The sequence below is a fragment of the Schistocerca nitens genome, chromosome 2 (assembly GCF_023898315.1).
Source record: "Schistocerca nitens isolate TAMUIC-IGC-003100 chromosome 2, iqSchNite1.1, whole genome shotgun sequence".
NCBI classification, from domain to species: domain Eukaryota; kingdom Metazoa; phylum Arthropoda; class Insecta; order Orthoptera; family Acrididae; genus Schistocerca; species Schistocerca nitens.
This window is the reverse complement of record NC_064615.1, coordinates 197,977,250-197,996,422: the sequence shown is the minus strand read 5'-3', so window position 1 is coordinate 197,996,422 and position 19,173 is coordinate 197,977,250. Positions and strand designations below refer to the sequence as shown.

At 41.8% G+C, this 19,173-nt stretch overlaps 1 protein-coding gene and 1 non-coding gene across 4 annotated transcripts in view; both read right to left on the bottom strand.

Moving 5' to 3' along the window:
* The window catches only part of LOC126234321 (sialin-like), a 283,631-nt gene that overhangs the window by 219,609 nt on the left and 44,849 nt on the right, over window positions 1–19,173 (bottom strand). The window lies entirely within an intron of this gene.
* Trnam-cau (transfer RNA methionine (anticodon CAU)) lies at window positions 7,880–7,952 on the bottom strand. The gene has a single exon. It is a non-coding gene; the product is annotated as a tRNA-Met (tRNA).

Here is a 19,173-nt window from a genome sequence, read left to right as displayed (position 1 = left end):
CCTTTTCTTGGACCAGGAGTTTCCAAAATACCCTTTTCAGATTTTAGCTTTCTAGCTTGTCACACCATGTACTCACTTACATTAAATTCTTTCATCACTTTATTTCGACTCCAAGAATCTGGAGCCAAGGTCAGAATCTGGATTTTTCTAGACCTCCCAACAGATGAAATCTTCTCTTTCATAAGAGAAATCATTACATTAAAATCCTTTGCTTTCTCAACCACACTTTTATCTTCTTCGTCATCATCAGAACTTGGTGCACCATATTTTAATGCTTTTGAAACCGCTTTTTTGCAGTCTTTTCAATACTGCTAACCTTCCTTTTAAAATAAGACCCTTTACTTTGTTCTGACAAGCCATGAAGCTTTATCGGTGTTAAACCTAAATAATCAAGAGCAATGTTTGTTTGTACGAGGGATTCATTTCTGGATTCCAATGATTCTAATTCAACCATGACTTCATCATCTGTTTCACTTTCATTGACTTCAACTCTTAATTTTTCCTCACAAAAGTTACGGCATGTTGAGCAAAGCTTTTGTCCGGGTTTTATGCTAATATTTTTTGTCAGTAATTGTTTAGAAAGATCCAAGCCTACACTTCTCAAAGATTTTTTGATGGGCTTTTTGTTTTTTTAGTGGGTCTACACATGTTGTTTGATACTTTTCAAAAACATTTAAAAAGTAGTAGCTGTGGTGTGTACATATATACTTAAATTCACACAGATTAATTCCAGATTGTAAGTGGATCAAATCTTTTTCTTCCTCACTCAATTCTGATACCGGTTGTAACTTTTTTGAAGGTGTGTAGGTTGTTTGGAAACAGTCAGATTTTTTAAATAACCCTACACTACAGGTTTGAATATCTGACATACTGATTTCACTTTTGGTCTGATTACTGTTCTGGTTACTTTTATAGGATATTGGAAAAGAATCTCTGTAAACTAAGTAACAGTACTTACTGAGAGTTCGAATAAACTTAATAAAATACTATCCAAGCACTATTTAACACTGTAATAATTTTTTACTTCAAAACACAGGAGTAACAAAACAAAATCCAAGTGTTCATTGCTACTCCAAGAAGACAAAAACTTATTTTCGGTGTCTAAGTCACTTGGTATTTTTTGTTTTTAAAATATAATTAATATTATTTTAAAAATTAGATAACTATTAAACAGGTTAAAAAGCCAACATAATTTTTCTTTTATCTAATAGCCTATACAATTAAGAGTATTTTAAAACAAATTTGAGCTTTCTATCAGGTCTGAGACTCTAGATATTGCAGTTTTTGTAAAACTAAACATCCGTTAGCTAAAAAAATAAATAAAAAACTTGTAAATTTTTTTCATTTGGAAGATTTTAATATATCTTTATGGTAATTTTTTTTAACATTTAGATATAATACACAAACTTATTCCAAAATTTCATACTGATATCTTGAGTATTCTTTAATATACAAAAATTTTTTTAGTTGTGAGGACACGTTAAGTTACAATTTCTGACTGCTGAAACAACGCCAAATCTAAAAACTTTAAAAATTTATATAAAAAAAACTATAATAGATAGAGCAAAGAAATTTTACAAGTGCTTTCAGGATGATAAAAGAAGTAATTGTACCAAGTTTCATCAAAATCTGACATGGTTGGTGTCAAGGCCTGGGTGACTTGACGTGGAATGACCCTACAATGTTTTAATGTACATTAGAAACAATGTGTCTAATTTTGTGTTGAGAAGTGATATTCATAGCCATAATACTAGAAACAGAACATCTGTAGACGTACCATATCATAGATTATCAAAATCGCATAACTCTTACCTAATTCTTGGACTAAGGATGTTTAATAGACTAAGTGCTTTCTTTAAAGAACTACCTGTAAATATCTTTAAAGCTAAATTATACAAGCTACTAGTGAACAATCCATTTTACTCCATTGATGAATTCTTTGAAGATGAAAATACTGTATTCTAACGTGTACCTATTTTATGTAAACCAATTCACTTCGATATAGTAGTTTATGTAGAAATATATGCTCTTGACTTTGTCTATTGCTGTAATCAGCTGAACGACAGTAAAATTATTATTATTATTATTATTATTATTATTAATGAAGCTGGCAAACCAAGCCCAAGTAATGCACTTCATCTCCCTATCTTCTGCTCATTAAACTGATTCTGTGTGCATCTAATAATTAAGTAAACATGTGTGGCTTTCAAAGCACTATCCCATTTTTTTACAATTTAATTCTCAGAATGTAGGCAAAGACTTAGATAACTGAAAATTACTGGGGAAGAATTTATTCATACAACATTTTTAAAAAAATCTGGTTTTCTCTCTGCAATTAATGCATAAAAGTGTACAAGTAAGTTCTCAGACGTAGGATCTGGATCAAACTTTAGCAGACACGCAGAACCAATTAAAAGTCATGGTCATGTGTCACATACATACCTATGATACTGAAATTTAGAGAAGTATATCTTTAACTACAAATCACAACACCTGCCACACAGAATGCCAAAAATTGTAGTTTAAGAAAAATATGCAAAATAAGAATTACAATTGGCAACAAGAGGCACTGACTGATTACATAAGATGGCAGTACCAATGACAGAACTGCGTTCGATAAATGTCATTGTTACGTGACTTATAAGATAATAAACAGTGGCATAATATATAAACATGAACAACATTATGCATATAATTTGGAATAACTGTAGAATGGAATCAACAGTGTCTCGAAAAGAGATTAGATGATAAACATCAACAAAAGTAAAATAAAGGTAATGGAATGGACTGGAGTGTAGTCTAATTAAATCAGATGATGGTGACAATTTTGATTAGGAAATGAGACACTTAGGCAGTGAAATGACAATGTGGCTAGCAATAGCAAGACAATTTTTTTCTGAAAAAGAGAAGTTTGTTAACATAAAACAAAAATTTAGGTGTTAGGATGTTTTTCCTGCAGGTATTTCTGTGGAATGTAGCCGTTTTTCCTGCAGGTATTTCTGTGGAATGTAGCCAAGTAAAATAAGCGGAAAGCTTTTGAAATGTGGTGCTACAGAAGATGGCTGAAGACTAGATGCTGGATCAAATAACTCTCTTTAGAAAAAAAGCAGCGGTAGCACGCACAAAAGCAAGCCATGCCGCGAGCAGCGACAGGCCGTAAACACTCATTATCAGAATGCGACAAACAATGCATGACACAGTACAGTAATGCATCTTCAGCGTAGAATGACGTAAACACCTATAACAAAGTGAACGGTACTTATCAGCTCAAAGAAAAATAAGCAATCAATTCAAACCAGACGAAGCACGTGAAAAAGGAAGGGTACCCGTATAAATACGGACGAAGCGCCTGACACATAGCAATGGCTACCTGGTAAAGCTTAACTGCTAAGCTTACGACTCGACCAAACTACAGTAGCTGTATCGTCATTCATTCGACCTAAATTGTGTCTCATATTACACTGGACCAACTTTGTTTCGATTTGGAGGTGCGGCCTAAAACTTTTCTCTCCCCTTGAATTCCGAGTCTCAAATTTCAGGTGTGGCTTAGATTCGGGAATTTTTTTTTCCTTGATTTCGAGTCTCATTTTTTAGGTGCGGCTTAGATTCAAGTGCGGCTTAGATTCGAGTAAATATGGTACCCAGCAGGAAGTGCCACTATATTACTGTTCAATGGACACAAGTCAGGCATAAAGTACCTATGATAAACTTTCCAACTTTTCTGAGGCATCTCTCTATGGCTGCAAGACAGGAATGAAATGGTGTACATCTGTTTGGAAAATATTCCGCATGCAGTCTTGCAGAGCCATTTTGATCAAATAACTACTGAGGAAGAACTGAATTAACTTGGTGAAAAACGAAATTCTTGGCAAACATTGATTAAAAGAAGCGACAGAGCACATCCTGAGGATCAAGAAATGGCTAGTTCTATAAAGAAAGGGCGTATGGGCGGCAAACATTGTAGAGGGACACCAAGGCTTGACACACAGTTAAACAGATGAAAATGGATGTCGATAAGATTTCAAAGCGGTGCAAAAAATGGCAACTCACTTTAAATGTTGAGAAACGTAAAACCGTTCTTTTCACAAAACTATGAAACACAGTATCTTATGACTACAATATCAATGAGTCACAGCTGGAATCGGTACCTGGATGCAACAGTTTGTAAGGATATGTAATGGAACCTAACAAAGGGGCAGTTATACGTAAAGCAGATAACAGATTGCCTTTTATTGGTCGAATACTGGGGAAACTGGAAAACAGTCGTGCAACCCATCCTAGAATACTAGTGAAGTGTGTGAGACCTGTACCAAATAGGACTAAGAGGGGATATTCAAGGAAGAATTACCCCTTTGTTTGACCCACGGGAGAGCGTCATGAAAATGCTGAAAGAAATGAACTGGCAGACACTTGAAGACTGACACAAACTACCTCGCAAAAGCCTTATTAGAAAGTTTCTCGAGCGGAACAAACTGTAATCGACGACTCTACGAATTTACTACAACTCCTTACGTATCGCTCCCACATGGGTCGAGAAGACATGACTAGACTAATTACAGTGCAAACGGAGGCGTTTACGCAGTAATTCTTCCCGCGCTCCATGCCGTGTACGTGAATGGAAACTGAGAAAAGCCCAAATACAAAGTCGGCCTACTAAGGTAAATGTCCTTTGCCATGTACTTCACTGTGGTTTGCAGAGTGTGTTTGTAGATGTCGATTCCAATACCGTAGTTACGCAGATGTAAAGAGATTTGCTCAGTTAGACTAGTGTGAAGAACTGCATCACACCAGTCTTCGAACAGAGGACCATAACAACAATAAGATGCTATTTGTTCACAACATCCTATTCGAGGGCTCCCTAGATCTGTATCTGTTAAGTTGCTCGATTCCATGTAATGAATATTTTGTGTCCGGCCACAGCCAACAATGGTGATCTAAAAATACAGTACCTGTATGTACAATAGCCATTACGAAGTGATTGTACTGCCACGACGAATCAGTAAGCACATGTGTAATGTCAGCACTGCTTGACAAATGCGCAGCTTGTACAACTCCCACTTATTACTGTCCTGTGCTGCCACTCTCCCAGAGATCTTCAATGCGTTGGACTTGCATGGGTGGAGTCTACTCCCTTCGCTCTTCAAAAATCTCGGACCGGGCGTCGTGGACAATCCTTGGAGCGGATATGCAAATAAATTTTTTATCCATCTTTTCGATACTGTAACTCTTCTTACTTTCCGTGGATGCTAACAAAATTTATCTTTAATTATGTTTTGCATTTAGGTCCCTACCTAACCACCACCTAGGAAATCGCTACACATTCCAAAAGTTATGCCAGCATGTGCAACAATGATGATTGTAAAGGTCATTGCTCGTTTCACTCTCATAAATTTAAGCTGTGCTCTTACGTCACAACATAACCACCACCTCGGAAACCACTACAAATTACGAAAAAAACCGTATGATATAAACCAAGCAACAATGTCTCACTCCATATCACAGAGTTACCGCATTTTTTGACAAATAATATATCATAAAATCCCATTTAGTTAATATATATTCCGGAAGAGGCGCTATATCTGCGACGATCCCAAACTAGTTCGTAGATTATCCGCAGAAGGCGCTAGTACAGCCCTCATTCATTCTCCCTTGGGCCCGGATTTATGGTGAAATATAGCCGTGACATCGCTTATATGTTCCATAAGTAATATTTTATAATTATTAGTTACTGAGGTTTTGAAATGAACTGTGTTTGACATCAGTACGTTTGACAACATACAATACTGCGACACAAGCTCGCCTCCCGAAAATAATCATGACATGATTGTAACCGATGGTGGAATAAAATATTAGCTGTTGTGGTGGACACAAACGTGTTTATTTATTCACGATACAGTTTCAAATAACCGATTCAGAGGATTTCAGTGTTCGCTAGTGACGTAAATAAATTAAAGATAATAACAAAGAGATTTCGGAGAATTTTCTAACATTTCCTCTGCTATCATCAATAAAAATCTCTGTTGATAGGCTAAACCTGTTCTCAAACAAAAAAAAAGAATAAATGGGTGCATATTTTGCAACTTTCTCAGAATGTCATAGCATCGACGACGAACTCGATAACTTAATGCTCTGTTTCACGACATGTGAGTTATAAACTTCTGTGAACAGTTTCGTAAGCGACTACGAAATTTTAGGAATGATTATATTAGCTGCTGTCATTTTCACAGGTAGTGCCGGGCGATTTATGCTTCCCATCAACCTGAGAACAGTTTTCCGTGAAATTTTTCGATATTACATCCAACAATTGTTCCAGAATTAATTTACGGGTACTGCATTTCCTGTACCAGTGCAGCAAGTGAAACGAAAGGAATTGTCCTGAGATTCATATGAAAACTGTTCACGAAAATACTGATGATGTCGACATTTTCAGTGGGCTAATTCTTTCAAATGTCACAACTCCTGTTTAGGAAGGTGACTCATTAGTGAAGAAGGAAAGAAATATTTTAGCTCTTAAAACAGTAATAGGTAATAACTTCGAGATGATCAGTTAATTCACCGATACTCTAAAATCACGATATTTAATCACTGGTCACAAATCTTAAAAGGGCAGTGCGTGATATGCAACGTACGGGTTCCTTCTGTAACTGAAACTGCGAGAAAATGTAGTCGTATTACTAGTCTCCAAAAGTAAATAATGTCATCTTGGACTGAATATATTACAACATCTTTTCTCATGGTGAAAAATAACTTACTCGACATCATTTCCATTCTCAAAATTAGACGACAATGACACGCACAGTTGACTCAATTCCATTGTTATGATTTTATAGGTGACACAAGCATCAAGTAACATCCTTACGAAGAGTTGGAGTTATCCAAGTCACCGCAAGTATTAATGAACTTGCCATACGTTACTGTTGCAGTTTTTGCGTTTCCGTTCATAACAAAAAATGTTCAAAATTTGTGTGAAATCTTATGGGACTTAACTGCTAAGGTCATCAGTCCCTAAACTTACACACTACTTAACGTAAATTATCCTAAGGACAAACACACACACTCATGCCAGAGGGAGGACTCCAACCTCCAGCTGCACAGTCCATGACTGCAGCGCCCCAGACCGCTCGGTTAATCACGCGCGGCGGTTCATAACAACATTACAGGACAGAAACTGTAATTTAAAAAAAACATCACTGCTTTCACAAAACTACCACCTGCTGCTCACATGGCGAACTAGTATAGTACCAGTTTTTGTTGTTTGTGGCCATTTACGAACGGGTAACTAATATGGAGAACGGAAATACATTCAGTGACAGGTCTGGAAATTACACGATAGCAGTGATATTTCTCGCATTCCGGGAAAACGATTCAGTAAAAGCAGAAAGAGTCGCTGAAATATTTTACTATCGAAAAACAAGAAGTATTATTTATTTAGGTTAATTAACAAGGGCCAGAAAACAATTTTAACTGACTAATGGAAATCAGAAGGCTGGTTGTTTCTTGTCAAAATAGTACGGCATTGAAACTTCCTGGCAGATTAAAACTGTGTGCCCGACCGAGACTCGAATTCGGGACCTTTGCCTTTCACGGGCAAGTGCTCTACAATTTTTTTTTTTTTTAATCGTTGTGTTTGGTCGTTGCGGACGTCGCAAAACATCCTGTTCAAGTTCATTTGTTGATCCTTCCATTCAGTTTTTTATTACAGAGGCCAACCGGCTCTCTGACCGAACACGCTGAGCTACCGTGCCTTTTTTATCGGCCGTGCCCTTTCAAAGGAACCATCCCGGCATTTGCCTGAAGCGATTTAGGGAAATCACGGAAAACCTAAATCAGGATGGCCGGAGACGGGATTGAACCGTCGTCCTCCCGAATGCGAAATATATGCCCCGGATGAGGATCGAACTCACGACCTTAAGATTATGAGACTTACGCGCTGCCTACTGCACTACCGAGGCTCTTCATTTTGTTCGTATTCGTCATTTTGTTCGATACAGTTCGTTGCGTTTGGTCGGGGCGGATGTCACAAGACATCCGTTCAAATTGATCGTTGGTTCCTTGACTCAGTTTTTTTATTACAGAGAGCACACAGCCCTCTGACCGAACACGCTGAGCTACCGTGCCGGCATACCATCTGAGCTACCGCAGCACGACTCACGCCCGGTCCTCACAGCTTTACTTCTGCCAGTATCTCGTCTCCTACCTTCCAAACTTTACAGAAGCTCTCCTGCGAACCTTGCAGAACTAGCACTCCTGAAAGAAAGGATACCGCGGAGACATGGCTTGCCACAGCCTGGTGGATGTTTCCAGAATGAGATTTTCACTCTGCAGCGGAGTGTGCGCTCAGCGCACACTCCGCTGCAGAGTGAAAGTCTCATTCTAGTACGGCATTGTTGAACTTTAAATCTCCAACGATAGCTCAGGTACTCCTGTGGAAATGCTTCGATAACTGGCTTTGCAGAGTCGTCATCATCATTCTCATCACCATCATCAGCCATTTCAAATCCGGAGTAAAAGTATGGTATCTTTCAGTCTTTCCCATTCATTACAGTGTTCAGATGTACGTATCCGTGTTGCTCCAGCAGGTTTTCGAAGAATATCTCTTGGAATTCACCAGACTATTTCCTTGTTTCATTGACATTTCATTCACCAAGCTTATATGCCAGTGTACCCTTTCATTTTCATTGTAGCCACAATTACATCTCCCACTCCACTCTCTGTCCAAATCGGTTTGCTTGTTTCCTATCTTACCTATTTAATTCCAACATTCATGTCTCCGTTCCTCTCCTTATGCCCTTCGTTAATTAGGTTTTTTCGTCGGAAGCCCGTGTCTCACATTCATAAGTCAAATCAGGTAACGCAAACTTATTGTTTGTTTATTTATTTATTTTGTGTTCCGTAGATCCAGATAGCGAGGGAATCGCAAAAATATGGAACGTGTCAAGTTATACAGAGTTCAAATGTAACTTACATGACAATAACGATGTAACATAAATAAAATATCAATTACAGAACATGTACTGAATTAATGTAAAATTGTGTTTCACTATGGAAGGCTGAATAGTATACACAGGAAGCAAAGTTACGCTAAATATTACAATAAATAAAAACATGAGCATAAAAACTAAATTTTCACTTGTCTGTGATAGTGCTCTATATATATATATATATATATATATATATATATATATATATATATATATATATATATATATAGAGCACTATCACAGACAAGTGAAAATTTTATATATATACACTCCTGGAAATGGAAAAAAGAACACATTGACACCGGTGTGTCAGACCCACCATACTTGCTCCGGACACTGCCAGAGGGCTGTACAAGCAATGATCACACGCACGGCACAGCGGACACACCAGGAACCGCGGTGTTGGCCGTCGAATGGCGCTAGCTGCGCAGTATTTGTGCACCACCGCCGTCAGTGTCAGCCAGTTTGCCGTGGCATACGGAGCTCCATCGCAGTCTTTAACACTGGTAGCATGCCGCGACAGCGTGGACGTGAACCGTATGTGCAGTTGACGGACTTTGAGCGAGGGCGTATAGTGGGCATGCGGGAGGCCGGGTGGACGTACCGCCGAATTGCTCAACACGTGGGGCGTGAGGTCTCCACAGTACATCGATGTTGTCGCCAGTGGTCGGCGGAAGGTGCACGTGCCCGTCGACCTGGGACCGGACCGCAGCGACGCACGGATGCACGCCAAGACCGTAGGATCCTACGCAGTGCCGTAGGGGACCGCACCGCCACTTCCCAGCAAATTAGGGACACTGTTGCTCCTGGGGTATCGGCGAGGACCATTCGCAACCGTCTCCATGAAGCTGGCCTACGGTCCCGCACACCGTTAGGCCGTCTTCCGCTCACGCCCCAACATCGTGCAGCCCGCCTCCAGTGGTGTCGCGACAGGCGTGAATGGAGGGACGAATGGAGACGTGTCGTCTTCAGCGATGAGAGTCGCTTCTGCCTTGGTGCCAATGATGGTCGTATGCGTGTTTGGCGCCGTGCAGGTGAGCGCCACAATCAGGACTGCATACGACCGAGGCACACAGGGCCAACACCCCGCATCATAGTGTGGGGAGCGATCTCCTATACTGGCCGTACACCACTGGTGATCGTCGAGGGGACACTGAATAGTGCACGGTACATCCAAACCGTCATCGAACCCATCGTTCTACCATTCCTAGACCGGCAAGGGAACTTGCTGTTCCAACAGGACAATGCACGTCCGCATGTATCCCGTGCCACCCAACGTGCTCTAGAAGGTGTAAGTCAACTACCCTGGCCAGCAAGATCTCCGGATCTGTCCCCCATTGAGCATGTTTGGGACTGGATGAAGCGTCGTCTCACGCGGTCTGCACGTCCAGCACGAACGCTGGTCCAACTGAGGCGCCAGGTGGAAATGGCATGGCAAGCCGTTCCACAGGACTACATCCAGCATCTCTACGATCGTCTCCATGGGAGAATAGCAGCCTGCATTGCTGCGAAAGGTGGATATACACTGTACTAGTGCCGACATTGTGCATGCTCTGTTGCCTGTGTCTATGTGCCTGTGGTTCTGTCAGTGTGATCATGTGATGTATCTGACCCCAGGAATGTGTCAATAAAGTTTCCCCTTCCTGGGACAATGAATTCACGGTGTTCTTATTTCAATTTCCAGGAGTGTATATATATAGAGCACTATCACAGACAAGTGAAAATTTAGTATATATATATATATATGGTTCAAATGGCTCTGAGCACTATGGGACTTAACATCTGAGGTCATCAGTCCCCTAGAACTTAGAACTACTTAAACCTAACTAACCTAAGGACATCACACACAACCATGCCCGAGGCAGGATTCAACCCTGCCACCGTAGCGGTCGCGCGGCTCCAGACTGTAGCGCCTAGAACCGCTCGGCCACTACGGCCGGCTCAAAATATTAGGTTGGTGCATTAGTTCGTAGTAGTTTTGTATTGCATGCTGGTATTTCAGTAGCTATTGGTTTATTTATCGATTGCCATATTGTATTTGCACGTCACTACAGCTCCTTTAGTTTACATTTTGTCGTTTAGAGATAGTGAGTTATGGACGCTATAAATTGGAATGTCAAGTGAAGAAGTTGGAACTTTTCAGAGTTCAATAGAGGGATGACGACAGCGGAGACAGCCAGAAACATTTGCGCCATGTTTGGGGATAATGCCGTTGGACAGACCACGGCAAGAAAACGGTTTTCTAGTTTTAAGAAGGATCGTTTTGACATTAGTGACTCTCCACGTTCAATAAGATCAACCCATTAATCTACAACGATGCACGTCAGTGTACTCGAGAACTGGTAAATCCGATAAACTGTGATCATTCCACCATTGTGCGACATTTGCATGCAATGAGGAAGCTTCAAACGCTGGGTGTGCAGGTACCACATGCTTTAAGCGAAAATCACAAAAATCAGTGGGTGGCCATATGTGCACATCTGCTGGCCCGTCATCAGTTGGTTCGTGAATTGTTATAGGCGACGAGAAAATGTGTCATTATGCTAACATAATGAAAAGAAAGGAATGGTTAGCTCAAACAAAGCAGCAAATGGCTCTGAGCACTATGGGACTTAACAGCTGAGCTCATCAGTCGCCTAGAACCAAGAACTACTTAAACCTAACTAACCTAAAGACATCACACACATCCATGCCCGAGGTAGGGTTCGAACCTGCGACCGTAGCAGTCGCGCGGTTCCAGACTGAAGCGCCTAGAACCTTTCGGCCACCGAGGCCGGCCACAGAGAAGCAACTTTCCATATAAAGACCTGCGCGCATCCACAAAAAATAGTGCTATACATCTGGTGGGACAGCGATGATGTGTTGTACTACGAATTGCTTCCACTAGGTGTAACCATTACTGCTGACATTATTGTCAACTGAGACATTGCAGACGTAATCCAAGAAAAACGACCAGGAAGACTGTAACGTGATGCTACTCCATTATAACGCCCACCCACATTCTGCTGGACTGACAAAACGCACTATACTATTGGGAAATCATTCCGCACCCAACTTATTCGCCTAATCTTGGGTCCTCAGATTTTCAGATTTTAGTCTTTCTGTCGAACGATCTTTAAGGAACTTCCTTTCCGGACGAAAATGCGATCAGAACATGTCTCAGCGAGTTCCACGCCACAAAACCACGTCGTCTCTACAGCCACGCACAGGCGCCGACTCCATGGGGCCTGAGGGGACCCGAGCCCCCTAAACAATTCCCGTTGTTGTTGTTGTTGCTGTTGTTGTGGTCTTCAGTCCTGAGACTGGTTTGATGCAGGTCTCCTGTGCAAGCTTCTTCATTTCCCAGTACCTACTGCAGCCTACATCCTTCTGAATCTGATTAGTGTATTCATCTCTTGGTCTCCCTCTACGATTTTTACCCTCCACGCTGCCCTCCAGTGCTAAATTTGTGATCCATTGATGCCTCAGAACATGTCCTACCAACCGGTCCCTTTTTCTTGTCAAGTTGTGCCACAAACTCCTCTTCTCCCCAATTCTACTCAATACTTCCTCATTAGTTATGTGATCTACCCATATAATCTTCAGCATTCTTCTGTAACACCACATTTCGAAAGCTTCTATTCTCTTCTTGTCCAAACTATTTATCATCCATGTTTCACTTCCGTACATAGCTACACTCCATACAAATACTTTCAGAAACGACTTCCTGACACTTAAATCTATACTCGATGTTAACAAATTTCTCTTCTTCAGAAACGCTTTCCTTGCTATTGCCAGTCTACATTTTATATCCCCTCTACTTCGACCATCATCAGTTATTTTGCTCCCCAAATAGCAAAACTCCTTTACTACTTTAAGTGTCTCATTTCCTAATCTAATTCCCTCAGAATCAGCCGTCTTAATTCGACTACATTCCACTATCCTCGTTTTGCTTTTGTTGATGTTCGTCTTATATCCTCCTTTCAAGACACTGTCCATTCCGTTCAACTGCTCTTCCAAGTCTTGCTCGTCTTGATTTGTCAATGGATAACTTAAGAGGATGGTGCCTCGAATATGAAAGGTAAGTTCAAATGACTGAAAAAGTTTTGGATATACCACCAGAAGTGCGTTATGTGCACTGCACTGCTCACAGTTTAGACTTGGCAGTTGTAGACAGTCTCCACCATCCTACGTCTGTGAGGGATATTATGGATTTAGCCAAGAACTTAATAAACACCGTAAGAGAATCTAAGAAAAGGATGGGACTTTTCAGAAGCATACGCTGTGAGAAGGCCAACGACTAAGCTGGTCTACGACCCCTTTGTTCGACTCGATGGACTATGCGAGCTCCTAGTATCTTGAGAATATAGAAAAACTTTGAAGAACTTCTAGAGTTTTTTGAAATATTTTCTGCAGAGGACAAAACAGAGGCAGGTTACAAATGTGCAGGCTACCTTGAGTCAATGTTACAGTTCAAGACTTATTTCTTTTTACGTCTTTATTGCCATGCAATGAAACCAACAGAGGATGTCAATGAAAAAAATCAGTGCCCTCATCTAAGTGTTGCTTATCCGGAAAAAATATATGAGGGCTTGATTTGTATATTGAATGGAAACCGTGTTAGTTTTGAACACTTTTGGGAATTGTGTTTAAAAGAAAAACCTTCACAAGTTGATGATCCTTCGCTTCCTCGGAATCGAAGTAAACCAAAGAAGTATGAAAACAACGAAGCCAGCTCATCGCACACGCCGGCCGTCTTTGGCCAAGCGGTTCTAGGCGCTACAGTCTGGAACCGCGCGACCGCTGCAGTCGTAGGTTCGAATCCTGCCTCGGGCATGGATGTGTGTGATGTCCTTGGGTTAGTTAGGTTTAAGTAGTTCTAAGTTCTAGGGGACCGATGACCTCAGAAGTTAAGTCCCATAGTGCTCCGAGCCATTTTTTTCACCGCACACTTTCAAAACCCCAAAGGAATACTACAAAGCTATTTACGTTTTGTGAAACGGTGCAATCTTGCATTACTGAGCGGTTTGCTTCAACTGGACTCAACACAGGTCGTTGCAATTAAACAAGAGTGCTTGCTATTAGCAAACAGAGTTGAAACAAATTTGGAAGAGTCAACTGATTTTTCAAAAAGGTTCTAGACATTGAGAGACTGCGCTTACATTTGAATATGTTAGCAGATATCGCTAATAAAAAACAACTGGTCTTAAAAAAACATGCGTGATGTAAGAAAGTACATTACACAATAGCCTGCAGTTGGAGAAATATTATGTGAAGTAGTGAAGTGCATTAAGCTTCTCCAAGTAGTTCCAATCACGACAGCAACAGCAGAACGGTCATTTAGCGCCCTTAGACGTCTGAAGTCGTATCTCCGATCAACAATGGGACATAAGCAATTGAACAACTTGGCTGTGTTCTTCATGCCCACCGAAATGTTTTGGATGAATTGGTTGTCCAACCAGTCGTCAACAACTTCATATTCAGTAATCCAGTCAGACGGTCGAAATCTTTATAAAATAGAGAATTAAATACATACAGAATGTTAAATTTTCAGTTTCGAAATATTAGTACCAGTTTAGTATTGTATTACCATATTACTATAATACTGTCTTAGTTATTTCCAAATACTTAAATATTTTTAGGGTGTAAGACCCAATTAAAACCCGCTATTTATTGATTCAAATGGCTCTGAGCACTATGGGACTCAACTGCTGAGGTCATTAGTCCCCTAGAACTTAGAACTAGTTAAACCTAACTAACCTAAGGACATCACAAACATCCATGCCCGAGGCAGGATTCGAACCTGCGACTGTAGTGGTCTTGCGGTTCCAGACTGCAGCGCCTTTAACAGCACGGCCACTTCGGCCGGCCTATTTATTGACTGAAAGTATTACGCATAATGTATTAACTTTATTAACTGTATTAAAGCATTAACTTTGAGATACTGTTTTTATTTAATAAACCCTGAGCCTTATTCAGAGTAAGCTTAAATTAGCTATTTCACTTATTAATCAAAGTGCAATTACTGCGTGACAGCAATATTTTATGTTTTATTCTTTTAATGATAGTTTAGGATTTACTTAAAGATAATTTAAGTATATATACGAAGACAGTAACTTGTTCTCGAAAGAACAGTTAATGTTGATGACCGTGCAGCTTTTCCCTGGAATAAATGATGACTAACTGAAAACCTCAGCTGCTGACAGGTGTCGTTGATATACCTCGATGTGGACAGCTGAAAATGTGTGCCCCGACTGGGACTCGAACCCGGGATCTCCTGCTTACATGGCAGACATTCCCAACTGTCCACAATTCTACATATATATTGTACCTTATAGACATTTGCCCAACCACTCATTACTCGCGCACGCTTTGGCGATTCCCGTAAGAGTTTGGGCAACCTGTGCGCATTCGCACAGACGAAGGTCAATGGCTGGGTAGCCTTTAACTATAATTTAAGTATTTTCAGAGCTCTATATTCACTGCTCTGTAATAGCCTATAAGTATGATTATTACTGTAAATTAAAGTAGCTTTTTACGAAAATACCGTGCGTGTTTATGTTTTGTTTCCTCTTTCAAAGCCGAAAAGTGTTTCAGGCTTGTCGAGTTTCCTGAAGTGTAAAGTTACCGAGTGTCCAGTTTTCGGGGTTCTAATGTTGATCATATGACTCTAAAATGCTTAAAAAACTTTAAAACTCACTATTTTTAATCTAAAATTTAGAAAATTTCCAGGGGCAAGACCCCCAGCATGCCCTCCCCCACCCCCCAATATTTTTTATAAGTCGGCGGCCCTGCAGCCACGGCCTCGAAAAGTCACCCCAGCGTTGGCTGACTGTCGTAAATAGTGAAGGAGAATATATTATTGATGAGTAAAATCTGTTATGTTTATCTGTTGTGTTTATTAAACTATGGAAAAACGATACGAACTTCTGCATCATTCCAAGAATATGAGTGGTAAAACTTCGATCTTACTGTATACTTAATAAAACAATAAAGACGAATAATATGATACGGCCATTATTGGTTACAATGTTCTCGAGTGGAGAATAGAATCATCTGACATAAAATTAAGCAAAACTAGTCCCAAAACAATAGTAAACTTTCCGCTTCCACTGACATCGAACGATCAGTTTTCGAAACCTTGAAACCCTATATAATTTAGCAAAACACACTTTTACTTTGCCATTTATTTCTTTTGCTGTACATTGTGTTCGCTACGTCAGGCCTCTTGTGTCAATTTTGTTTTGTTTTTTGGTTCATCAACCAGCTGACTGGTTTGGTGCGGCTCGCCACAATTTCCTCTCCTATGCCAGCCTCTTCATCTATAAGAGTAGCACGTATAACCTACCTCGTAAATTATTGGCTGTATATATTCCAATCTTTGTCTTCCACTGTAGGATTTTTTGCCTTTTACGACTCCCTCTGGTATCGTGTAAAGTAGGAGAGTCATTCTATGATGTCTTAATGCATATCCCATCATCCTGTTGCTTCTTCTAGTCAGTGTTTTTCATATACTGTTTTCTTTAACTGTTCTGCAGTGGACCTGCACGTTTCTTATCATAATAGCCCATTCAACTTTCAACATCATTCAGTAATACCATATCTCAAACGCTTTAGTTCTCCTTTTTCTGGTTTATCCACAGCCTGTCATTCACTTCCATGCAATGCTGTGCCTCAGACGCACGCTCTCAGAAATTTCTTCCTCAAGTAAAGGCTTATACGATACGAGTTGACTTCCTTTAGCGATGAATGGCCTCTTTGCTTGCGCAGACGTGCTATTATTCTCCTTGCTTCGCTTCTTACGCGGCATTTTGCTTCGAAGATACCACAATTTCTCCACTTCGTCTAGTACATGGCTACAAATTCTGGGGATAAGTTTATCGCTAATCTAATTTCTGCTACCCCGATTGCATTCATCTTTCTTCGGCCTGCTCTTTATTCTGTGCTCATTAGACTGTTCATTTCATTCAAGAAATCCAGTAATTCTTCCTCGGTTTCGCCCCCTGCCACGAACCATGGACCTTGTCGTTGGTGGGGAGGCTTGGGTGCCTCAGCGATACAGATAGCCGTACTGTAGATGCAAGAACTTTGTGGGCTTTCTGTTGCGAGGCCAGACAAACATGTGCCTCCTGAAGAGGGGCAGCAGCCTTTTCAGTAGTTGCAGGGGCAACAGTCTGGATGATTGACTCATCTGGCCTTGTAACATCAACCAAAACGGCCTTTCTATGCTGGTACTGTGAACGGCTGAAAGCAACGGGAAACACCAGCCGTAATTTTTCCCGAGGGCATGCAGCACTACTCTATGGTTAAATGATGATGGCATCATCCTCTTGGGTAAAATATTCCGGAGGTAAAATAGTCCCCCATTCGGATCTCCAGGCAGGGACTTAGGAGGATGTCGTTATCAGAGGAACAAAACTGGCGTACCATTCATCGGAGCGTGAATGTCAGATCCCTTAATCAGGCTGGTAGGTTAGAAAATTTACAAGGGAAATGGATAGGTTAAAGTTAGATGTAGTGGGAATTAGTGAAGTTCGGTGACAGGAGGAACAGGACCTATGGTCTCGTGAGTACAGGATTATAAACACAGAATCAAATATGGGTAACGCAAGAGTAGGTGTAATAATACACTCCTGGAAATGGAAAAAAGAACACATTGACACCGGTGTGTCAGACCCACCATACTTGCTCCGGACACTGCGAGAGGGCTGTACAAGCAATGATCACACGCACGGCACAGCGGACACACCAGGAACCGCGGTGTTGGCCGTCGAATGGCGCTAGCTGCGCAGCATTTGTGCACCGCCGCCGTCAGTGTCAGCCAGTTTGCCGTGGCATACGGAGCTCCATCGCAGTCTTTAACACTGGTAGCATGCCGCGACAGCGTGGACGTGAACCGTATGTGCAGTTGACGGACTTTGAGCGAGGGCGTATAGTGGGCATGCGGGAGGCCGGGTGGACGTACCGCCGAATTGCTCAACACGTGGGGCGTGAGGTCTCCACAGTACATCGATGTTGTCGCCAGTGGTCGGCGGAAGGTGCACGTGCCCGTCGACCCGGGACCGGACCGCAGCGACGCACGGATGCACGCCAAGATCGTAGGATCCTACGCAGTGCCGTAGGGGACCGCACCGCCACTTCCCAGCAAATTAGGGACACTGTTGCTCCTGGGGTATCGGCGAGGACCATTCGCAACCGTCTCCATGAAGCTGGGCTACGGTCCCGCACACCGTTAGGCCGTCATCCGCTCACGCCCCAACATCGTGCAGCCCGCCTCCAGTGGTGTCGCGACAGGCGTGAATGGAGGGACGAATGGAGACGTGTCGTCTTCAGCGATGAGAGTCGCTTCTGCCTTGGTGCCAATGATGGTCGTATGCGTGTTTGGCGCCGTGCAGGTGAGCGCCACAATCAGGACTGCATACGACCGAGGCACACAGGGCCAACACCCAGCATCATGGTGTGGGGAGCGATCTCCTACACTGGCCGTACACCACTGGTGATCGTCGAGGGGACACTGAATAGTGCACGGTACATCCAAACCGTCATCGAACCCATCGTTCTACCATTCCTAGACCGGCAAGGGAACTTGCTGTTCCAACAGGACAATGCACGTCCGCATGTATCCCGTGCCACCCAACGTGCTCTAGAAGGTGTAAGTCAACTACCCTGGCCAGCAAGATCTCCGGATCTGTCCCCCATTGAGCATGTTTGGGACTGGATGAAGCGTCGTCTCACGCGGTCTGCACGTCCAGAACGAACGCTGGTCCAACCGAGGCGCCAGGTGGAAATGGCATGGCAAACCGTTCCACAGGACTACATCCAGCATCTCTACGATCGTCTCCATGGGAGAATAGCAGCCTGCATTGCTGCGAAAGGTGGATATACACTGTACTAGTGCCGACATTGTGCATGCTCTGTTGCCTGTGTCTATGTGCCTGTGGTTCTGTCAGTGTGATCATGTGATGTATCTGACCCCAGGAATGTGTCAATAAAGTTTCCCCTTCCTGGGACAATGAATTCACGGTGTTCTTATTTCAATTTCCAGGAGTGTAAATAAGAAAATAGTAACGCGATAAGGTACTGTGAACCACATAGTGAACGCATTATTGTAGCCAAGATAGACACGAAGTTCACACCCACCACAGTAGTACAGGTTTCTATGCAAACTACACTCCTGGAAATTGAAATATGTACTTGAGGGCAATATTATGGA